This window comes from Cupressus sempervirens, chromosome 3 (genome assembly GCF_028749045.1).
Source record: "Cupressus sempervirens isolate cs-2001-9-10 chromosome 3, ASM2874904v1, whole genome shotgun sequence".
Lineage (NCBI taxonomy): Eukaryota > Viridiplantae > Streptophyta > Pinopsida > Cupressales > Cupressaceae > Cupressus > Cupressus sempervirens.
Genome location: NC_143120.1, coordinates 672,401,057 through 672,423,930, shown reverse-complemented (window position 1 = coordinate 672,423,930; position 22,874 = coordinate 672,401,057). Strand labels below are relative to the sequence as shown.

At 32.3% G+C, this 22,874-nt stretch overlaps 1 pseudogene; it reads right to left on the bottom strand.

The window, feature by feature from the left end:
- Positions 1–473: 473 nt before the first annotated feature.
- Positions 474–22,874, bottom strand: part of LOC149568516 (monothiol glutaredoxin-S11-like) — a 145,130-nt pseudogene continuing 122,729 nt past the window's right edge.

The window sequence follows — 22,874 nt, the reverse complement described above, 5'->3', positions numbered from 1 at the left end:
CAATAGTTCCAAGCTCAAAAATAAGAAGACATGAGACAATATATTAATAAAACTTGCATGTTAATTGCTCAAGAATCCCCATAATAGCATTTTCCATATTAGCCATGAAATATGAAAATCAATATTGAAAGGAGACCCAATTAATAGAAGAAAAGCAACTAAAAAGATACTCAGTCAAAAATAAGGTCTAATGAGTCAAAATGTAAAGAAAACAAAATTAATGTCTTCATTCGCACCTAAATTACCAATTTTTAACATTATAGATACAACAAAGAGTTAAAAAAGTTTTTGAAGTGAGTTAAACAATATACACTTCCTTTAACAATTCAAAAACTTGAGTCACCATTCACAGAATCCTACTCTCTCTGGAAAATCTAGTAAAGGATGAAGCCATACAATAGTACCAAAAAGACAAAAGTCAACAACTAGATAAGCTTGAGTTTAGAATCTTTATCCCATTTTACATATTAGTTCTATTCTATCAAGGATGACTTTAGCTCTCTTGTCTTGTGCATTTCCAAAACAATGTCACATCCCCCAGTAAGCTCACCTTTGTGATATAACTATGGAAATGATGGCCAATTAGAATAAGTCTTTAGTCCTTCCTTGACCTCTTCATCACTCAAAATGTTAAAATAACCAAAGTTTAAACCCTCTTCATTCAAAGCACTTACAACCTTTGAGCTGAAACCACATCGAGTGGCATCAAGTGTGTCTTTCATAAAGAGCATGAGAGGAGAAGAATTAACTATTTTTTTTCAATAGATCATCAAGTGACTCTGTGGGTAGCACTCCTTTTTTTGAGGCAATGTTTTTCAACTCTCCACTTTTGTACATTTCTATCATAATATTTGATCCACCAATAAGCTCACCTTTTATGTACAACTGTGGATAACTAGACTAGTTAGAATATGTTTTAAGACCTTGCCTTACCTCTTGATCAGTTAGAATGTTGAAGCTCCCAAATTCTAGACCTTCCTCTCTATGTATTTCAACAAACTTTCAAGTAAAACCACAACATGGCTCTTCAAGAGTGCCCTTTATAAATAGCATGATTGGGTTGGAATTAATGATGTTCACTAGTCAAGAACTTAATGATTCACTTATACTAGTTGAGTCCACTATACCACCATTGTCAAAACTTTGAGATAGTAGTATCAAGTTTGGATTTAGCAGAAGTAGCTTTTGCAATTAATTCACCAGACTCATGAGTGATTTAGAACAAGCCATGGTCTTTAAATATTTGTTTCAATTCCCCACTTTCACATCATTCAAGGGTGATATCATAGCCTCCAAGAGACTCACCCTTACAATATAGTTGTGGAAAGGTCAGCCAGTTAAATAATGCCTTCAAGCCCTACCACACTTGTTCATCACTTATAATATCAAAGCTCCCATACTCCACACCCTCTATTTTCAAAACATCCACAACCTTTCTGCTAAATCCATGTCGTGGCTACTCAGGTGTCCCTTTCATAAAAAACATGATTGGTTTGGAATTCACAAGTTGTTGTAGTTTTCTCTTAACTGCATCACCAAACTCTATATCAGTTTTAGTAGTCTGAGGTGACTTATATATTTGTTTCACTATCTTAATAACAGTTGAACTAGTAGACATTCCAAGACTAGCACGACTAGTTGCTTTGGCAATGTCTATGTAACTAGACACCTTGGCCACTTTTTTGGCCAATTATAATGGATTTGCACCCTCCAATGTATCTACAACCTTCCCATCTTGCAAATATTAGCATGTATTAAGGTGCTAAAACTCCAAAAAAACACTCATAACTTGATAAATGGGAAAGAAAATTAGAGATAAACCAAACATGCAACCACAGTGGTGAAGGCCTAATTTTTCTGAGCACCATTTTCTAACATAGGAACATTACTATGGATTTATTATCAGTGATGTCATAGTAAAAAAAATTGTCTTACCAATTCTACATGTAGACTAGAAACCTTGGCAAAAATGCATCTGAAAAAGGTTTCACATCGTCTCATACATATATAGTGTGAAATGGTCTTGTTGTGGATATGAATGTAGAAAAAATTAAATAAGCAATTTATATCAACAAAAAAATCATGATGAAATTTAATTTATACAGGAGAGAAGTGCTAATTTTTTAATCTCTTTTTAAAAAAAATTCCCCACATTTTAATATAGTTTGCAATCCACATTTTAACTGAAATGCACATACAAAATTCCAATAAAGCATATAACAATAGATGTTGAAATATGCTTATGCAACCCTCAATTCAATGCCAATTTTTATAGCCTACTAGCTCTAAAATAAATATATATCAAACAAATTGAATTTGCTTAAATGTCCCTATTATCAAATACATGTTTCACTAATTAAAAAATTAAGATTGATTTTTAACAATATCAATGTGGAAAACCTAAGGTATAAATCTCTATAACCAAAAAATATTGACTAAAACCAAGCTCTAGATGGCAAAAATTGGCTCGTTTCGCTCATTGAAATTCTAGTAAGAAGATTTCAAAAAGCATAACTGAATTTGACTTTTTTTCCATTGGTAATTTCCCCTTTCAAAGAGTCCTTGGGATGAGGTGCCATAACCAAGTGGTAACCTTGCATCAGATCCACATGAGATGCAAGACTTGTACCTCATTTCACCCATCGAGTTCCACAACACCCATAATTTCTTTACAACACCCAGAATTGGATGGTGTAATTTTGCATATGAATATATAAAATATTCCTTGTGGATTTGAATATGGGTTTTCATTATGAAAGGTTTAAAAATTTTCTACTCATGCTTAACCCACTTTAATACCATAGTTTAATTACCAACCCTAACTAATTGCAATTAGCTCTAAATTAAGTGATGCATAATAATGAGACTTACATTCACATTTTTGGAATAGTTGTGAAGACTAAAAATTATCAACTAGCAAGAAAGTATCTTCACTTAAGGATGGTTTTTAAAATTGAATTTTCATGGGGCTGCCAAAGGCACCCCTAAACCATAGGGAGAGGGAATGGTTATTCACTATCCTTTAGGCTCCTTCATAAAAGGAGGATCATAATTTTTTGGCACCAAGTTCAATAATGAGGACAAAGTTGTTAGTTCTACTAGAAGGATTGAAAATGAAAAAAATTGTGAGTAGAAAGGGATTGGAAGTCAAAGATGGTTGTATTGTAAATTATTCAGGATCACATTAAAGAAAATGGCAAAGACTAGAAACTAGAGAGCTGAATGGATGGTGTGGAAGGATTTGGGTTGTAAGACAAAAAATCTGATAATGCAATATTTTCTCTACAAGTTGGTGGTTGCAAATCTTCTTTCTGATTGAAATCATATTGGATATTATAGAATAATGTTCTAACATTCATTTGGTATGGTTTGAAGTTCATTTAAACAATTATGTTCAATTCACCTTAGTTGTTCCTGTAGACTGTTATATCTGACAATTTCTTCATAGTTTGAGGGCTATCATGTGGATATGATGCATTCCACTTTATGTGACAATTTTTCCTTATGTAATGGGTCTAGAATTGTGTATTATAGGATTTTATAACACTAGGAGTGCAAAGGAGATCATGGAGATTACATGTTAATTCCCTAAAGTAGAGGGTTAAAAGGGAACTTGTGCATTCTTAGTGCCATGTATTGGTCTGAGTGAGATCATTGAATGAGAGGGTAATTTTATGAATGATTATGTTTTTACAAATGCAATACAAGGTGTTCAAGATACTTGGAGTCATTAGATTTAGAAAGCCCTAATTTTGTAATCTTAAAAGGGAGGGTTTTGTGGTTAGGTGTGAAGATGGGCATGACATCACTCGATACCTAGGAAATCTAAGGTTTGGCATTGTAACAAGATTGTTTGTGGGTGTAAAGATTTAGAGACAAGTATTTTGAGGGTTCACTTTGTAAAAATGGCCTGATGGGCTAGTTGTAAAGGCTGCAGGGAATTGGTTCTAGGCGATCGTTCAAAGTACCTATATCCATGTTCTAGATATATTCAATATCTTTGAAAAGGGTATTTGAAACTGTAGTTTTTTTGCCAAGTGTTTTGTAAGGTTTGTGAGTGGATGAAATACCTATTTAGGAGGCCTAATAGGGAAATATCTTTCATCACATAATTTGCAATATTTATAGCAATACATTATTTTAGTTGCAATATGATCCCTCTTGTTAAATCTCTATTTGGTTTTTATCTAAAATGAATTTCCAAGGTGATTACATGGTACTTCCTATTTTATTTTCCGTACTAATTACATTTAGACATCTTTGTTTTACTATAAACATTCTATTGCAATACATGAAGGTGAGTCAATCAATGGTGTTTCTAATTACCTTGCTCTTTCTTTTTGCACATCAGATTTGTATATCAAATTTGAATGATTTTGTTAAAAAATGAAAGATAGTAAATCTTTAGGGAATAGAGAATAGATGAGATAAAACCATATGCTCATTTTGAAACTCACCTCAGAGTAAAGTACAAAAAGAATTATTCTCTTCAAAAGGATTCATCTATATCTTTTATAGTGTAGGATTTACTTTTTATAGGCATTCATGTTGTTAGGGCTCAACCTTTTTTTTAAAGATTAAGGTAACTGAGTGGATCCATAATTTGGTTGTTTCTCTAGCTTCAATTTTAATGCACCATCAATTTCTAGGTTCTTCTAGATAAACCATCTAAATAAGATGAATTTATCATATTTTGATCCTCGTTAGGCAAGAAAATGTAATTAACTCAACAAAAAGGGTTGAATTATCTTCAACATTTAATCTAGTCTTTAAACTTTGAAACTTATCTCTTTAAATCTATGCTAACCAGAGTGACACTAAATTCATGCTTTGTTTGTTTTCTCTATTTATACTTCTAGCAATGCCTAGGGATGTTACAAGGCATAAATAAATAGTTTGTGGTGTCTACACTCCATACTCTACACTATGTCTCTATATAAAAGGTTGAAAGAACAAAATTTATACATGTGTTCGGGGCTCATGTGGACATTGTCTTAAAAAATTTAGAGTAGATTAAGTAAGGAGACATAGTTTTGTTCTCAAATTTAGGTAAACTGGACTTTAATAACTTGGAATTGGTGGATCGTACTAGAAGACATATTTTTTAACCAATTTGATTTCTCAAGATTTGTGTTACTCTTTTCTTACATGTTGAAGGCCCATCTCAATCAGATGGGACATGCCAAAAAAATTGGTATTAGAGAAATTTATTTTAGTGAAAGGACTTCTACTAATACCTTTTGTCAATTGTCAATGTAGGCTTTTTTCTTTACAATAGAAATACATAAACATGATATTGACTAGTTTCCATCTTTTTTCTTCTTTGTTATTTTCATATTTTATTTTTTGGCATGAGTTGGTTTGACATAGCACATTTGTAGCATCTCGTTGATTACTAGTTTTCAACATACACAAGTTACAAATTTACATTTGATCTCGTTTGCCCCATATAGATGGTTTCACTCATCAAGTAAGTTTTTTGTCAAGAAGGGTATAGGAAATTCTAAATGTTTTTATGTAGATATCACATGGATTAATATTATCAACATGACATAGCCACAATGAAATACAAGAGTACTTATCTGTATAGTCCAATGATATACACAAAAAAATTTCCTTTTCCAAGGACCTGACATTTGACCTTGCATAGAAGGTTGTCCCTTGTCCTTCACAATAGCCTGCCCTTACTACTATCCAAGGGACTGATATCAAGGAGATAAAGGTTTAATTTTTTGCACCATTCTTGTAATTGATATAAATTGATGGGCTATTAAATTGAATCTTCTTGTCACTAACCTTAGCTTGTCAAGGAAAACATGAAGAGCCATGATTTGATGGAAGTGGAGCCTTGCCAAAAGCAGTTAAAAGGTATGATTATTTACAAAATCTATAGCTATAACAATTGCAAAAAATGCATAATAGTGTGGCTATTGATCATGTTATAATTTATTCTTTATATTAAAGTCTTAATTTTATTAGTCTAATAAAATGGACATAAATTTTACTTCATATATCTTCATGAACAATCTTGCAGCTCTAAGAAATTCAACTATTCCATTATTCTTGAAATATCAATAGTAAAGAGACACACTATAGCTTGTTTAATTGCTTCTATATTTTAAGAGGTTATCTAGTTCCTGAGCATATCATCAGATCTGCCATCTTTTAAAACCCGGGCTAATTAATAGCCACATTTTTTGTTTAGTCAATCTATAATCTCTCAAGATATTGCATTAATCCTTAATAGTATAAATTGAGATAGTCCATATTCCAATGAACAAAATTCACGGACAATGTATTTCTTGTGTATGTAAACAGAAGGAATCTGTGCATTGACTGGGGCATCCCATCACATGATAATGAGTTAAAAGTCATTGAATGCAAAGGATCAATATTTATAGGGGAATATAGGAGAAGTTTGTGAGCCCTCTTTATTTTGATTTATAACTTTTATGTAATACAAAATTATAGGAATAAAAATGCATTTCAGCCCTACTAGCCCTCCTAGCATCCTGAATCCTTATTACAATAATGTTCTTATTGTGCAAGACGCAATCCAACAAAGGTTAGTTCACATCAACAAGGTCTACTTCTGATGACATGGGATCATCTTTGGTAAAGTGGGATGCTTCCCAAGGTTGGCCTTCAGATAGTAATGGAACGCAACAAGAACTTTTGTAAGTTTGAATGTTATGTTTGAAACTCAACTTTCTATCTTTTTTTTTTTTTTTATATGTTTAGGAAATCATTGTTCCATTTTTATCTTTCCAAAGGGATAACAAATGAAATTTTGATTCCTATCTTTAATGACAAATTAGGATCTTCAATAGGATGCTTGAGATGTTAGTACTTGAGAAATGACATACATATTTTATGTTGTTATCTTTCATTACAAGAAAATAAATAAATAATTGTATTCTTTTGTTTAGATGGTCAAATTGAATAACCAAATTGTGAGATGAAATTTGGAAGTGAGGAAGCACAAATCACCTAAATAGTAGAGGTCCTATATTTGAAGGGATTCTAAAGTTTAGTTGTAGTTCTTATTTCTCAAGCAATGTCCTTCCTATCTTCTATTTTTCTCACTTTCTACTTTAGTTTTTAATGATAAAGCTTATTTTTCTAATTTAATGCTCCTTTAAAATGTGTATTTGTAATGCTTAGATATTTTTCCTACTACATGGAAGAGGCCTAAGGAACATAACCAAGTGCAAAGCAAAAAACATGTAGAGAAAGAAGTTGAGTGCAATGTAATTGATTTTAGTTAATAGGAGACAAAATTCTTATTGTTGTTTGTAATTTCAGAAGAGCATTTATAGAAGATATCATACTTAAATCTGATTTTTTGATTGAAGATATAATTTACATTTAAGATTAGTTTTCTGAGTGTAATCTGTTGGTTTGAAAATTTAACAACAATGACCTATTTAAGAAAAAGAGTTGAGATTCTAAAGACTCTTCAAACAGGTATCACTATTCTTTATATTTTACAATACTAGCTAGTCATTGAGCTCAAACTAGAAGCTTTAAATTGAGATTAGGACATGTTTTACATCATCTCATTTAATAGTTTACATGTTAAATGTTTAAAGTCCACAACTAATAAACTTTTTAAGTTGCAATTAGAAAAAATGTCATGTGAGATTGGATTTTGAAAGATGCCATAATATGTAAAGAGTGAATTGTATGACGGTCCAGAGCCTTAAAAAAAAACCTCCACTGGAGTTAATGGACATTTTCCATTCCTCCTAATTTCTTTGTATTTAATGATATGGCCTATTCTGTTGAAATTGCCCCTCTAGCCTTTTTCTCAAGCAACATGCAACTCTTCCTTTTCTTCCTCGCCCCCATCATATACACAACAAGAAAATGCTACCATATCCTGCAAATCAAGCAGGTAATACATATGGGTTAATCTGGCATAACTACAAATGGGTTAACTGTCAATAAAGTTGGATTTAAATAGTAGAAAAAAGAAGTAAAACTAAGTGTAAGCACCTCTTCACATTGAAGATGAACAAAAATGTTTTTTCCACCGCTTATGGAGTTGTGCTTAAACATGCATTATACTAATTGGTCTGTGAGGGTAGTAATCAATTCAACAAACTTTAGTTCTTTATAATTTACCAAACATCTCATCCACTAAATCAGGGGTGGAACCTCTTGTAATAATAATTTGGCAAATGGAGAAATCCATATCACACTGCATCATGAAGAATGCAACATTAGAAAAGTCAGAACCCGCAAACCATTTCTAATGTTGCATTCACTGCAGATGTATTCCCAAATCAACATCTTCCAAACTCTATATTTATTTTATCATAGTATATGGTGACTCATCTTACACATGCCAATGACATCACTTTAGAAGCAATATGTATCAATTTATTAAAAGAACCATTACTAGGCATTTGCTGGGGAATTCACCCGCTCTATTTAAAAACAACAACTTAGTTTGGTCAAAATCTTGACCATTTCTTGAAAATTTTTGACCTAGAATTGGTGGAAATTTTGACCAATTCTTGATAGTTTTCTACCAAGAATTGGTTGAAATTTCCACCAATTCTTGAAAGTTTTCAACCAATAATTGGTGGAAATTTTGACCAATTCTTGATAGTTTTCTACCAAGAATTTCCACCAATTCTTGAAAGTTTTTGACAAAACATTAGTGGAAATTTTGGCCAATTCTTGAAAGTTTTCTACAAAGAATTAGTCAAAATTTTGACCAACTTGCAAGTTGGTTGAAATTTTGATGAGAAAAATTGCCACAAATTGCTTGGTCAAAATTTTGACCAACTTGGGTTAAAATTTTGACCAAAATTCGTTGAAAATTGAGATCAAATTTACTAGTGTTTTCTCTTTCACAAGAAGGGCTATGCCTTCCTCAATCTTCTTGTCTTTATCATATCTATTGCTACCAAAAAATCTCCACTTGTGCTTGCACTCCTTGTCTAATTAAGGTGAATGTTAAGGGCATTAAAACCTATTTCCACTCTTTCTAGATCTCCAAACTGTCTCAGTTCTATTTCTATATCTTCTAATCTTCCAAGCAACATTTCCTTGGTAAAATCATTAATGAAAGGTATCAATAGCTTAATCATCTGAGCTACTTTCTTGAATGTTGGCATCAAACTTTTCAAGATCTTCTATGCAACCTCATCTTCTTCCTTGGTTCCACCATGAGACAAAATTCCTACAACAATTTATAATATTCTACTAGTATAGTTTCTTATAGATTTATCTTCCATCATTTTAGCTCTTAAAATGCACACATCCAATTATGCAATCTAATTCTCTTTGCATGTGTACCACCTTCAAAAGTAGATTCTAATGCTTTCCAAATTTTATGAGATGTTTGAAGTGAATTTAGCTGATTGTACTCATCCTTAGGAAGGGATGAAAGTAATGATTCTCTTTCTCTCATGTTACACATGAATAGATCTCTCTCTATTTAATTGCATTCTTCAAGCTTTTCTTCTCCAACAATTTTTTTCTCATTCTTAGTCAAGATCCAATAACCCAAACCTATGCACAATAGATGAGTCTTCATCTGAACCTTCCAACTCTCATAGTTGGCCCCATAAAATCTAGTACTATCCTTTCTAAAAAGATTCACCATCAATTTCTCAAAGCTATTAAGTTTATCCTTCAAGGACTAGATGCTCTAATACTAATTGTTAGAATATATAATCCACCAATATAACTCGGGAAGGGTGAATCCATATCCAACTATTATCACAAATGTATTAGGAATTACTTTCCTAATGCTCTATTTCTATACTACTCTCTATAAATCAAGTACAACTTCTGTAGGTATTTGACTTAGAGTCTACACATTGAACCACATCATTAGGACATATTAAATAACATGTTCATGGTTGTGCATCACTAGACAATCAAACCATGTTACTCAACTAGTCTTTATAGAAACCATACTATGTTGACATCAATGATAAACATAGTGATGAATGCAACATGTCAATACTTTCCAATGCTTAGGATAGTCCCCCAAAGTAGTATCATCAGTATTCATGTTAACATAGTCATCAACAAGAGATGGGAATTAATAAAGAAAGAAAAAAGTTCTTCCTATGTTCAAACCTTTATAGATTTCTTATGAGACAAAAGTGATAGTCGAATCATGTAATTATTGATTATTAAAGACCAAAATAAATTAAATAATTCAAAGGAAATTTCTTCAATTAAATCTCAAACACACAGTTTCATATTAATCCTATGATTCATTCATTTTGGAATGATTCTCAATTCAACCACAAGGAATTCATCACATACCATATACCCAAGTCATTTCTATTATCACCATAAAAAAATATAATATTTGTTTATATACTAAAAAGGAGAAAAAAACCATCCTATACTCATTTCTTTATCTTCTAACCCTTAAATAGTCTTTCAACTCTATCTTAAATGGTTTATGTTAGAGGGGGTCTCTGTGAAAACCCAATCCCCTTGACAATTAGCAAAAATGCTTATAAAAATAGAAAATTTCATAAAGGGGAAACAAGTCCCTTGAGTTCAAAAGTATTTAAAACATATTCTAAAAAAACCCATTAACTTGGTGAACCATGGGTTTCATTTCCAACTTGTTCTTCATTGTCACCTACATCTCGTGCTAGCTTCCATCCATAATAGACACCGATGAATTCATGAATCCCACTCAAGTTGTTAGTCCTTAGGCTTAGTAGTCACATGCTCCATATGTTATAATCCCATTTGATTATGTTGAGTTTGTTGGTGTTTTTAACTACCAAGTAATAAGATGCCTAATACCAAGATGGTGAAGATCAAAATAACCTAAGGATCAACTACTTCCCATGATTAGCTAGATGGTCTTTAGATTTGGACCCAACTTCAACAAAATCATAAAGATTTTTACTTTTTTAGCTCTAAAAAACTAGGGTGGGTGCACTTGAGGGATAAAAGATTTAAAACTTGATATTATCTTCACATTTCATTCATTCAATGACATTCTATTACAATATTTATCCCCTACAACAGATTGGTTACAAATCTTCTTAGATTTACAAGTAATTCTAGGTAATAGTAGCTAATTAAAACATAGAGATTGAATACAAACAAGTATTGATCAGCTATGATACTCTTCATAAATTTAAAGTAAAATTGATTTTGATTTTAAGATTTTTCTTGATGCTTGTCCATGATTTCTTCATATAAAAACTGAACTAGTTGATCAGTGCCTCATCCATTGGGATTTAGAGTATATTCAAATATTTTTACCTAATTGATTGCATTACAATCAATATTATCAATAATCTTCCCTAAAACTCATTCTTATGCATATCCTTCTTACTACCTGGAAATCATATCACATTCACTAAAGCATTTACTTAATCCATTGAATCAAAAGCAATTGTGAACTAATATACAACCTATCCTAGTTGTAATGCCCACAGTTTGCTCTTTTCTACTTCAAAATCCTCTATAATATAATATTGAGGCCTCTATGGTGTGTGTGGAATTTCTATAAGAGGAGTGGATTTAATAGGCTGCATTGGTAGACAAGGATAAGTGATTCTAGGCCTTCTAGACTATCCTTGGTGCCCCATCATCTTATTCTCAAGTTCTATCTTCATATGGACTTCTTTATTATAAGTTGCCAAAACTTTTTCATATTTTTCTTGTAACTCTAATCTATCCCTTTTCTCCCTTAGGACTGTGGCTAGGGTAAGGTTGGTTGTTCCAACATTTAGCTCGGTGGCCTCTTTATTTGGAGTGTCCTCTACCCTTTTTACAATCAAGTTTCCAATTATACCAGTATCATCAGGTTGGGAGGAACTGGCTCCGGATCCTTTTCTCATAGACCAAATGACTAAGGCAACATGATCTTCACTAAATTTGGCACCTTTTAGCTCCTTTTTCACCTTTTTATCTACATTCAATTTCTTAGTAACAAAGTTAAAAACATTGCATCAACAATGTCCCAATTTGGTAGAAGCAAGACCTCAGATAATTTTATCATTTTTCTTCCCTCTTTAGAGGTCAAGTTCTTAAACTCTTACATAATTTCCTCTTTTATTTGATTATATAGAGCTACCTCTTCCATCTCAAGATGCTCTACTTTCATCTTATTACATATTTCCTCAAATAGTTGAATATTTTTCCTCCATGAAAACTAGTAGAAAGCTCTAGATTTGACAACGGTGTCATCATAAAGAAACTCCTGACTAGCTTGTTCTACTACAAGGTCCAATTCCTTTACCCTGTAATCAATAATAGTTAATTCCAAACTAGGCATGTGAGGCTCTTGAGGATTCCCCTCTTCTAATTTTGAAGTAGTGATAAACCCCCCCCCCCCTTGGGATCCTAATTGTTCCATCTACTCTTTGGTGAGCTACTCATCTCCTAGATGTAATTAGGATTGAGAGGGTGAGTATTTTTCTACTTGGGGCACATGTTTTTCTTCTATCTTCTACCTCTTAACCTTTGGCTCATTAGGCCTCTCCTCAATAGTAGAACTGGTTGACCTAACTATCTATTTTCCTTTGTCAATTGTAGACCTTTTATTATTAATGATATTATTGCTGGTCCTCCTCTAAATAATCAATTGCCTTGATCCTACTACAGAGGTAAAGGGAAACCTTTTCATGACCTCTTGGGCCTTATCAAGATAATAATTAATTAAAAATGTCTTCTTCTCATTCATTGCTTCTATAACTTTAGGAAAAGTAATCATCAATTTATTTATCTTAGATGCCTCTATCTTTGCATCTTTTAGAGGCTTATAATTCTTATCTGAAAAATTAATAAATTCTAAGACCTTGGAGAAAAATCTCCGCATCTCCTTTTTGATCTCTTGCTCTTGGAGAGAGAATTCATTTCTTATTATGTCTTTAGGGAAGTAAGGTTGATGTTCCTTGGCTCCAGTCTTAGCCCTCTATCTAAAAATATTAAAAAATCCTTCACTATCATTGAAATGATGATGAGAAACAACCATTTTTTATTGATCTAAAAAGTTATATAGGAGCAACAAACCACCCTTGGTAATTATGAACTGATGGGCAATAGTACAAGATGGGAAAATTAAACCTCTTGATTGACCAGTCATTTGTGCTTCCTCCAGTCCACCTTCTGCCATTGCATTTCAGCTATTCTCACCTTTAGAGGTATGTACTAAGGAAGTACACATGGAGTTCCTTGAAATCCATATACTCTAAAAACTATAGATGTAGGATATGCTATGATATCTTCCCAATCAAGGGACACCTTCAAACTAGTAGGATTATCCATAGGCTTGATGAAATCCAATAGTACCTTAGGTATTCTAGGATTGTCCCTTAATATAAGTCTCCTCAACCTAGATTCAAAGCATCTATCAAATCTCACAAAGCTAGCCTCTTTTGCATTCTAGGTCACATTTGCACTCCATAATTGGACTATTTTGGCATAAGAAATCATGTTTTATCTATCTCTTTACATCCCAAGTCATATCTTCTCACATGATAATTTTTTTATAAATAGAGTGGGCCCACATTATTTCCTTTTGGTCACTATGCCACCAATGATAAATTTTATGCAACTCCTATTAGTGACAAAGTGACCGCCATCGATCTTGAGAAGATCTGATGGTGCAGATCAACATTCCACTCCTTTTAAAGTGAATTCCTCATGGCATCTAACATGCTAACAGCCTAGCATCCTAACAAGTTATTAATGACATGGAATTTTATGATGCCATCTTCAAGGGTTGGTCCTACCACGTATCCATGTTGTAGGCAGTCACTATGTTGCCAAGGATAAAAACCTTGTGGTTTTCCATGGTGACAAAGCAACCACTATCGATTATGAGATGATCTAATAGTGTAGACTTTATGCTTTAAAACCTCACTTCTTTATTGACTGGGTCCCATGGGCAATATTGCTTGGTCACTATATCACTAGGAATAAATAGCACATGATTTCTTATGGTGACATAGTGACAACCCTTGATCTTCCTTAAGATCAAGGGTTATCATTATTCAATTGATTTTTTAGATAAAAAAAGTAAACTCGTGGAAAATTAAAATGAAAGCTTAGGTTAAATTTGTTTTGATAACTTTAGGATAATGTTTAGATAATTCAAAAAAAAATTAAAGGTACCTAGGAAAAATAAAAAGGGCATTGAAAAGGTTTTTTCTGTGCATTCTATTTTGAAAAGGCATGCTATGAAACATAATCCAAATCTTTCTAGGGAAACACTTAGTGAAAAAAAGATTACAGTTATTCTAGGGTTAGCCACAATTAAAACACAAAACCCTAATTTTTTACAAAGGGGACTGGATCACTCACTTAGAGATTCATAAGAGTAAAATTCAGGTGAAAACCAGACCAACATAGTCGTCCTATATATTCTAGTAAGTGGATATAAAGAGTCAAAATGGACTCAATTTGTGCTACCTTTAGTAAAATGTGCCAAAGTGAGGTTGACTATTTCCTTGGGAATTTTTTAAATTAATTTTGAAATATTTAAACAAAGGTTCAATATCATAATTTCCTGCATTAAATTGGATCAGGTTGTGTTTTATTATCTTCATTTCTTTAGTAAATCTATGATACATGCATTTGATTTCAGTTTCAATACTATAAGCATTGGTGATAGTAGACCTATAGATTGAGTATCTCGATGCCATGTTTCCCTTTATCACATACAATATACTAAAATCTACTATCTTGAATGAGTGCTCAACTAAAAACTTTTCTAGACGATATTATTCCATGTTGGAGATTTGTATCACTATAGCTGACCATTTACCTTCCTCTATTTCCTAGGTAGGCATTTGTTCTCATGCTTCATTTAGTAAAGCACCATCTTCATTAACTATAGTTGCACATTGCTAAATAAATTATTTACCTTTTTGGATCACACCATCTATCCATTCATATACAACAACCACCATGACCTTACCTTGTTAAACCTAGTTCAACAACTTTTTACTATCTAGTGACATTACTTCAAAGCTTTGGGACACTTCTGCCAAGGGAAAAATGCCAAAACTATCCAAGGAGTCAATATACTCAGCCACCACATTAATTACCTACTTTGGTTCTTTCTTCTACCTTGCATCTTTCTAGGATTGAATTAGTATATGCTAAGTGGACTCACTTAACCAATGTTCATTAGTTTATCTCTTTAAACAATCACAAACCTACCCTTGTGATCTCAAAATATTTGATGTTCAAATTTGTAGAAGTACCTTTGGGTTTACATAGGGCAACCTCTGATGTTACCTCCCCTATTTTTTTATTCATTATCAAGTGTGTAGAGTTTTCATTTATTTAGTTTTTGGGTCCTTAGCAACATATTTATTTTCCATATCTCTTGTAGGTATAGAGACTAGAACCAAACTTCTTTTCTTGTTAACAAATTTGGTCAACCAATTTGGTATCATTGAAGAAGGTTCAGTCCCTGTTGGACCTTTTATGGGTATACTGAATGAATATAGAACATGTGAAATGATATCCAAGGTGGTCTAAAAAATTTGTTTGTTATTCATTGATCCTTCACTTTTATCTTTATCTACATCAAGATCTATTTTAGTTTGTTCTTGCATGGCCATGTGACTTTGTTTTTTGAACCTTGACTTGGACCTATCCTTTGTACAACAACTTTGTTTTGAACTATCTCAAAAAACACTACCTTCAAACCCTTTTTATTACCTATAGAATTAGTGGAAAATATTTTATTAACACTAGAGGAAGAAGGGAATTATTGGGTTATATCTTGAATTTTAGAGAGAGATGTTCTTTCCTTCCTCTTATGTTGAATCCATGTTTTGGTGTATCCAATAATATTATTAGTTCTCTACATTATATCATAAATTTTGAGTTTATACCATTCAATAGGAGGTACGGGATGATATTTCTTATTTAAGTATTCAGGCTCAACAACTCCAAAACCATCCTCTAGTACCCCCTTTAGATTTACCTTTAACTTGAAGATTGGAACCTATGACAACACCATCCTAGAATGACTCCTCCTTTGAACTTCTCTTTCATTAAGACAACCTTCCCAATACTCTTGTAAGTGAGGCATATGTAGAAATGGTCCCCCACTTTTAGAACTCTCTCAACAAATCCTTTATTATCAAATCCTTGTCTAGCTTGATAGAATTTAAAAAAAAAAGCACTCAAATTAGTCTCAATATTTATAGCATTCCCCAAGTTTTTGTATGAAATGTTGCTAATTCTTAATGGAATCAAATTTCCTTCTTGTGTTCATGTAAGAACTTTATTGTTACCATCATTAGTTAATAACAAATTTCAGCTAGAATGAAACAATCCAAATAAAATCTAGGAAACCTCAAAGGTTCTTCATCAAATCCTCCCACCCTATGGTATGTAAACGTGGGGAATTTTATTTTAAAAATATCTTACACTTGTATGAATTGCAAAGCCTCTATCTTCCCCTATACTTGTTAGTTCAAAGAACAATTTTCCCAATAAAATGTCATGAACCTTTCTATAATCTATCAACTCTTGGCTCTTTTGTACATAAGGGAAATAGTTATATCTGAAGACTTCAACATTCCAATGTTCATTATGGAAAAGGGGTTAGATCTTGAGTACAAAAAAAATAATAGGTGAGGTACAAAGACATGAAGAAATATTTCTTTATAGTTTGTGTTACCTTTAGCTAATCCCTCATAGAACTACCTATAATTTTAGACTAATCTAGATATTGTTTCCCATACAAAATAATAGCAATAAAGTGATACATCTAGTTTTCAAAAAGGTATACTTCAAGTGAACCTTTAATTGTATGCAACATGACCACTAAATCATGAAAGTGAGGCTTCATATGATCTTTATTTAAACCCTTTGGAAGCCATGAACCTCCCTTATAGAACTACTTAGTCTAATGATAGGCTATGATAGAATGATTCTTCTCAGAATTCTCATTAAACTTGGCATATGATTGGATAGGGGTGAAATCAGAAAAGTTTTCATGCAGTTATATTTTAAGTATAGAGGTAATGGTGTCTTAGTCTATAGAAATTTCTCCTAATGCATCGAGACCTAATATCATAATGGTTCACACATTCTTGAATGGATTCATGGCTGCTAATTGACCAAGGAAAAGAAACAACTTGTAATATCCTACTATCCATGATCTTACCCATGAATTCAACTTCCACATTGATTGATTTTATCACAAACCTCATTTATGTTAACCCCCCTTAAATCTATATTAGTTAACAAGGGACTCTTGCAGTCCATACTAGTATGATTACCAAAGAAATGCATAGAGTATTTCGCTTTTCTCAATTCTTGAAGGAAATCACAATAATAAACTAAACCAAAAGAGAAATTTGTTTAAAATTGGAAACTTGAAGGAAATGTTAGAAAATTGACTATGAACCTCTAGAAGTAATTCATCTGAACCTTGTGAATCACCTATATTGCATATCTCCAAAGCCAATATTCAAGATAAAAATAAACTCTTTAAGGAAAAGTCTGCTTAAAGGATGTGAATACTTAATCAATGCAAATGATAGATTTTGGTAAGATTTACTTGTCTAGTAATTTGGTATGACAAGACTCTTTATAGTGATCCCCATAAATGAACATCCTTACATCTTTACAAATTTACCTCATCAAGATTACCCTGCCACTTGTTATCCTTGTCAATTTCTTGAGCCTTGTTTTGCATGAGATTTCCATTTAATTATTTCAAATAAACCAAAATTCATCATGATTTCTTTTTTTTATAAATAAACCATAATCATCTTTACTTTTCTTGCATCTTCTAGAGGTACATAGGATCCAATTTCACATTCATGATGTTCAATTTTCCTCAGCCTTGACAGATGTTCATACTAGGTCCTAATTACTTTTCCTTTGATAGAATACTCTTTGAGTATCAAACCATTCTGAAATGGTTTGAACCAAGTTCAATGTGGTTTAGCATGTTCCACTAGGTTCAAAATTTCCAAAGGTTTAGTAAGTTCAAAAAGTTCAAAATTTCAATACTTTGAACAAGTTCCAACTAACATCGAGCAGAAAGAAAGATTTAGCTTTAGGACAACTTCCATGCTATGTACTTGGGAAAACTTTGGGCTAAAGGGATAATCAAATAAAAGGGAATGTAAACAAAATTAAAAGTGACTCTCAAAAAAATATGCAAAGTAACACATTCCAAACCTAAAAATATGTGGTGTAAAATTATGCAACAAAAATACCTTGATTCACAAAATTCAAAGATAATTTCATTAGTTTGGATTCCCCAAAGAGATCAACCATATGTAACTTCATGATGTTTTCCAGGGAGGTAGTCCTTAATTTCATTTCGTCAGAAGTACACAAAGGAGAAAATATCTTTTTCTGGTTGGAGTCTTGGAATGGAATACCACCTCTTAGTAATCAATCTAACCTAATCAATACAATGAACATTTCATTTAACTTTTGGGGCTCTCATCTAGTTGACTATGTATCTACAATAGAGATTCACATGAGAAAATTATTATGGAAGGATCCTAGTGACTTTTCCTTTATGGTGCTAAAAAGTTTAGATGTGCAAAAGATTTTTAAGGTGAGAAGAGTTTTCTTATCCAATTAGCATGATTGCTTACTTTGGGTCCCATATAAAGATGGTATTTACTAAATCAAAGAAGGTTACACAATGTTGCAATGGATAGATGGATTAAAGACTCCACATAGAGCACTTAAATTTTGTTAGAACAATGATGTCCTACCCAAAGCAGATTATTTTTTCTTGGTTAGCCTCTCTATCTCTAGATTTTGTGCCTAAATAGGCCACATTTCAATACAATATTTTTTTAGTTTGTAAATTTCCATTTAAGGGAGTTGATAATGCTATTTTGTTTCTTCCATTTAAATCTCTTTGAGTTTTATAAAGGTATATTACATATGTGTGTTACTTACAAACAAGGTACTAGATTGGTTTAATGGTTGATGCATGTTGATATTCTCTTTTGTTGGAGTCATCCACGTGAATTTTTTTTGAAAATGTCCTATGTACTTGCAAAAATTATTTATCTTGAAGGCTTAGTGTATAATGTGTTCAGAGATATTATAAATGTATTTTTTTGTTTTGTGTCTGTATTGGTTTAGATCACTTTCCTCTAACCTTTGTATAAAACACTTTGTCTAGAAAGGTTAACTAACCCTTCAAGTTTGAAAGAATGTGGTTGGCTCATCTGAATCTTGAAAAATGCATACATGAATGGTGAAGCTTTATAGTTGAAGGCACAACTATGTTCAAAGTGGAAAAGAAACATGGACATGTAAAACAAATGATAAAAAATTGGAACAAGGAAGTCTTTGGAGACATATTCTAAATGAATGTGGAAACCCAAAATGATATTAAAATTATTTAAGATCAAATTAAAGAAGAGGGATACACTAAACATCTAATAAATTCGAAGAATGACATTCTAGTTAAGTACCACAATATAACATCTAAAGAGTAAATATTCTGAAGGAAAAGATAGAGAAATTTATGGTTGAAGGCCAAATATAGAATATTGAATATTTCTATATGATAGCTCTCAAGCATAAGGTAACAAATAGAATAAATATCATTCAACTTGATAGAGAAAAGTTAGATAAGGATCAATATATCAAGGAAGAATTGGTGGGGTATTTCTCCAATCCTCTACCAATTGACAATAATTTAAACTCTCTTGATCAAAATGATCTTATCACTTCTATTCCTTCTATAATTGGTGATATTTTGAATAAATCTCTTAGTTATATCCTATCCTCCAAAGTAATTAAGGAAGCAACCTTCTCATTTGAAGGAGAGAAGTACCCTAGATTGGGCAGTTTCCATATGCTCTTTTTCCACAAGTTTTGGCATATTGTTTCTAAGAAAGTCTCCAATTTTGTCAAAGAATTATTTGGCACTCAATTTATACTAGAGGAAATGAAATATACATTTATTTCCCTTATTTAGAATAAAACAAGAGCTAATTTTGTGGATGAATTTAACACAATTATCCTTTGCAACTTGATATAGAATATTATTTCTAAAGTCCTAACTTTGAGGTTGTTGTCTCTTCTCCCTAAAATTATCTATGTCCAAAAAATAGGTTTTGTTTTGATTATGTAAAAATAGGTTTTAGGTTTTTTTACTAGAAGAAAAATTTGGGATTCAATCATTACTATCCATGCGAACATCCACTCACTGGAAGTCTAAAAAAAAAGAGGTTTTTTACTGAAATTGCATCTGTAAAATCTTATGATAGATTTGCTTGGGGATATTTGAGCAAAGTTTTAAAGGTTTTTGGTTTTAGTCAAAAATTCATTAAAGTATTTTTTTTCTACTTTGTCTACTATTGTGTTGGTGAATGGAATGTCTTCTAATTTTTTCAAAGCTTCATGTAGTATCAAAAAAAGTGACACCATCTCTCCTATGTTTTTTTATATCATGGTCGAACCTTTAGGAAAATGTATTGGAAGATTTGTTTAGGATGGAAATATTTAGGGTCTCCATTTTTCTAATTTGTCTCCTTATTGCCGCAAACTATTTTTTGATGACACCATTATGATGTGAATGGATTTTTTCAAAGAGGATTTTTTTTTTCTCTTTCTTCCTATACTTAATTCTATGGGCCAACTTATCAATTGGACCAAAAGTTCTATTTTCTTTATCAATAATCCTGAAGAGAGACAAAAAAGAATATCTAAAATCCTTGATTTTAAGATTGATTTTTAGAATATCTATGATCCTTGATTGTAAGATTGATTTTTTTCCCTTTTTCTTATCTTGGTCTCCTATCAGGGATCAAGGCTTTTAATTCTTTTTGAAATTCCATTATTGACAAAATTAATAGCAAGTTGACTAGTTAGAAAGGATCCCTTTTAAGTCAAATTGGGAAAATCCAACTTTTGAAGTCTCTTCAGTGAAATATGCAGGTGTATGCATTAATCCTTTTTTCTATTCTTGATAAGTATGCTAATATAACTGAAAAATCTAAGGGAAATTACTTTGGATGGACATGGAGGAGAAAGTTCTTTTTTTAGTGTCTTAGAAAAATGCCTACAAACCAATTAGGAAGAGATGTATTACCATCAACACTATTACAATGATTAACAAATTTCTTCTCTCTAAAAAAATTTAGAGAATATTTGAAGAGGAAAAAGAAAGGAACTCTCTAATTAAGAAAAAGTATGTCTTTGCGACTCCTAACCTTAAGGATTACCTCTATTTAGATGTTTGGATTAATGGTTACCAGATCTTGAATTGTATCCATAAAGATAAGCACATGTAAAGCAAGGAAAAATATGGAATCTTGGTAATTGAAGGAGGATCAAGTTTAGGGATGAAAATTAGATTATGGATAATCCTATTTTTGAAGATCTTATCTGTTGACATTACAGTCAAGTTTGTTTATTAGTGACACACACACTTAATCAAATGGTTAGCAACTACCAAGCTCATCTTGTAGTTACAGTGTTAACCAAGTAATTTAGGATCTACTGAGTTCCAAGAACAATATTTAGTTTGCACTGAGTGGTATCTACCAAGTTGATGATTATCAGTGTAAACTGAGCTTCATAGTGTTTATTAAGTTTCTCAGTGAAAACTGATTTCTCCAGTGTTTACCAAGTTTGCACATTTAGTAATGTGAATCTAGTGTTGATCGAGCTTTGTAGTGTCAACCAAATGATTTAATTCATGCCAAGTTTCATAGTGTTCATTGAGTCACCAGTGCATACTGAGTTCAGACTACTTTAAGTGATTAGTACGAGCCAAGATTCTGTTAGAGTAAATTATTATTATTTACCCTTTTACTTTAGTTTACTTAGTTAAATGCATTTATTTATTAGTTGTAGTCTAGGAGTTGTTCACAACATGGGAGTTTGTTCCTATCTAAGTCATGTTAGATTATGGTGACTGATCAGGAAAGTACTGTACATACTTCATAATTGGCTGACATTGTAGCCGACATATTATGGCTGACATATGGCCGACATGTTGTAACCCTAAAATGGATAAAATACTTGTATAAAAGGGATTAGGGTTAGTATTTTTATTATGTTGTGATGCAAAATTTGTTCTTGCAGTGGTATTGAGCTATAAGGGATTACGGATTGTAATCAAGTTGTAATCACTAGATTGTAATAAGATTGGACTTGCTATTTGGTGGATGTAGCCCAGGGATTGGGTGAACCACATTAAATCTTGGTGCCTTGTGTTCATTTCTGTGTGATCTATTATTTTCTGTTATTGGTTATATTTGCATGTAGTTTTTATTTCTTTCTGTGGTTTATCCTAACAAGTGGTATCAAAGCCTAGTTGTTTTTCAATTATCCTCTGCAGGAAAGTCTTACGGTTAAGTGGGAGTCTTACGGTTAAGTGGGAGTCTCACGATTTAGTGGGAGTGATGGAAGATGAGGGTAAGCTGAGGGTTGATAGGTTTAATGGGCAGAACTTCCAGTTATGGAAGATGCAAATGGAAGACTATCTATATCAGAAGGATTTATGGAAGCCGTTGGAAGGAAAAGCCAAGAATCAGGGAACTATGTTAGAGGCTGAATGGGATCTTCTAGATAGAAAGGCACTCGAAAGCATTCGGTTATGCTTGGCACCATCGGTGGCATTTAATATTACAAAAGTGAAGATGATAGAAGATATGATGAAAACCCTAGCGACACTATATGAAAAGCCCTCCGCTTCAAACAAGGTATTTCTCATGAAGTGTTTATTTAATATGAGAATGGCAGAAGGTGGATCTATTGCAGATCATTTAAATGAGTTTAATACTATTACTAGTCAGTTATCTTCTGTGGGTATTAATTTTGATGAAGAAATTAGGGCTCTCTTGATTTTGTATTCTTTGCCTGAAAGCTGGAATGGCTTGGTAATGGAGGTGAGTAATTCGGTTCCTGGA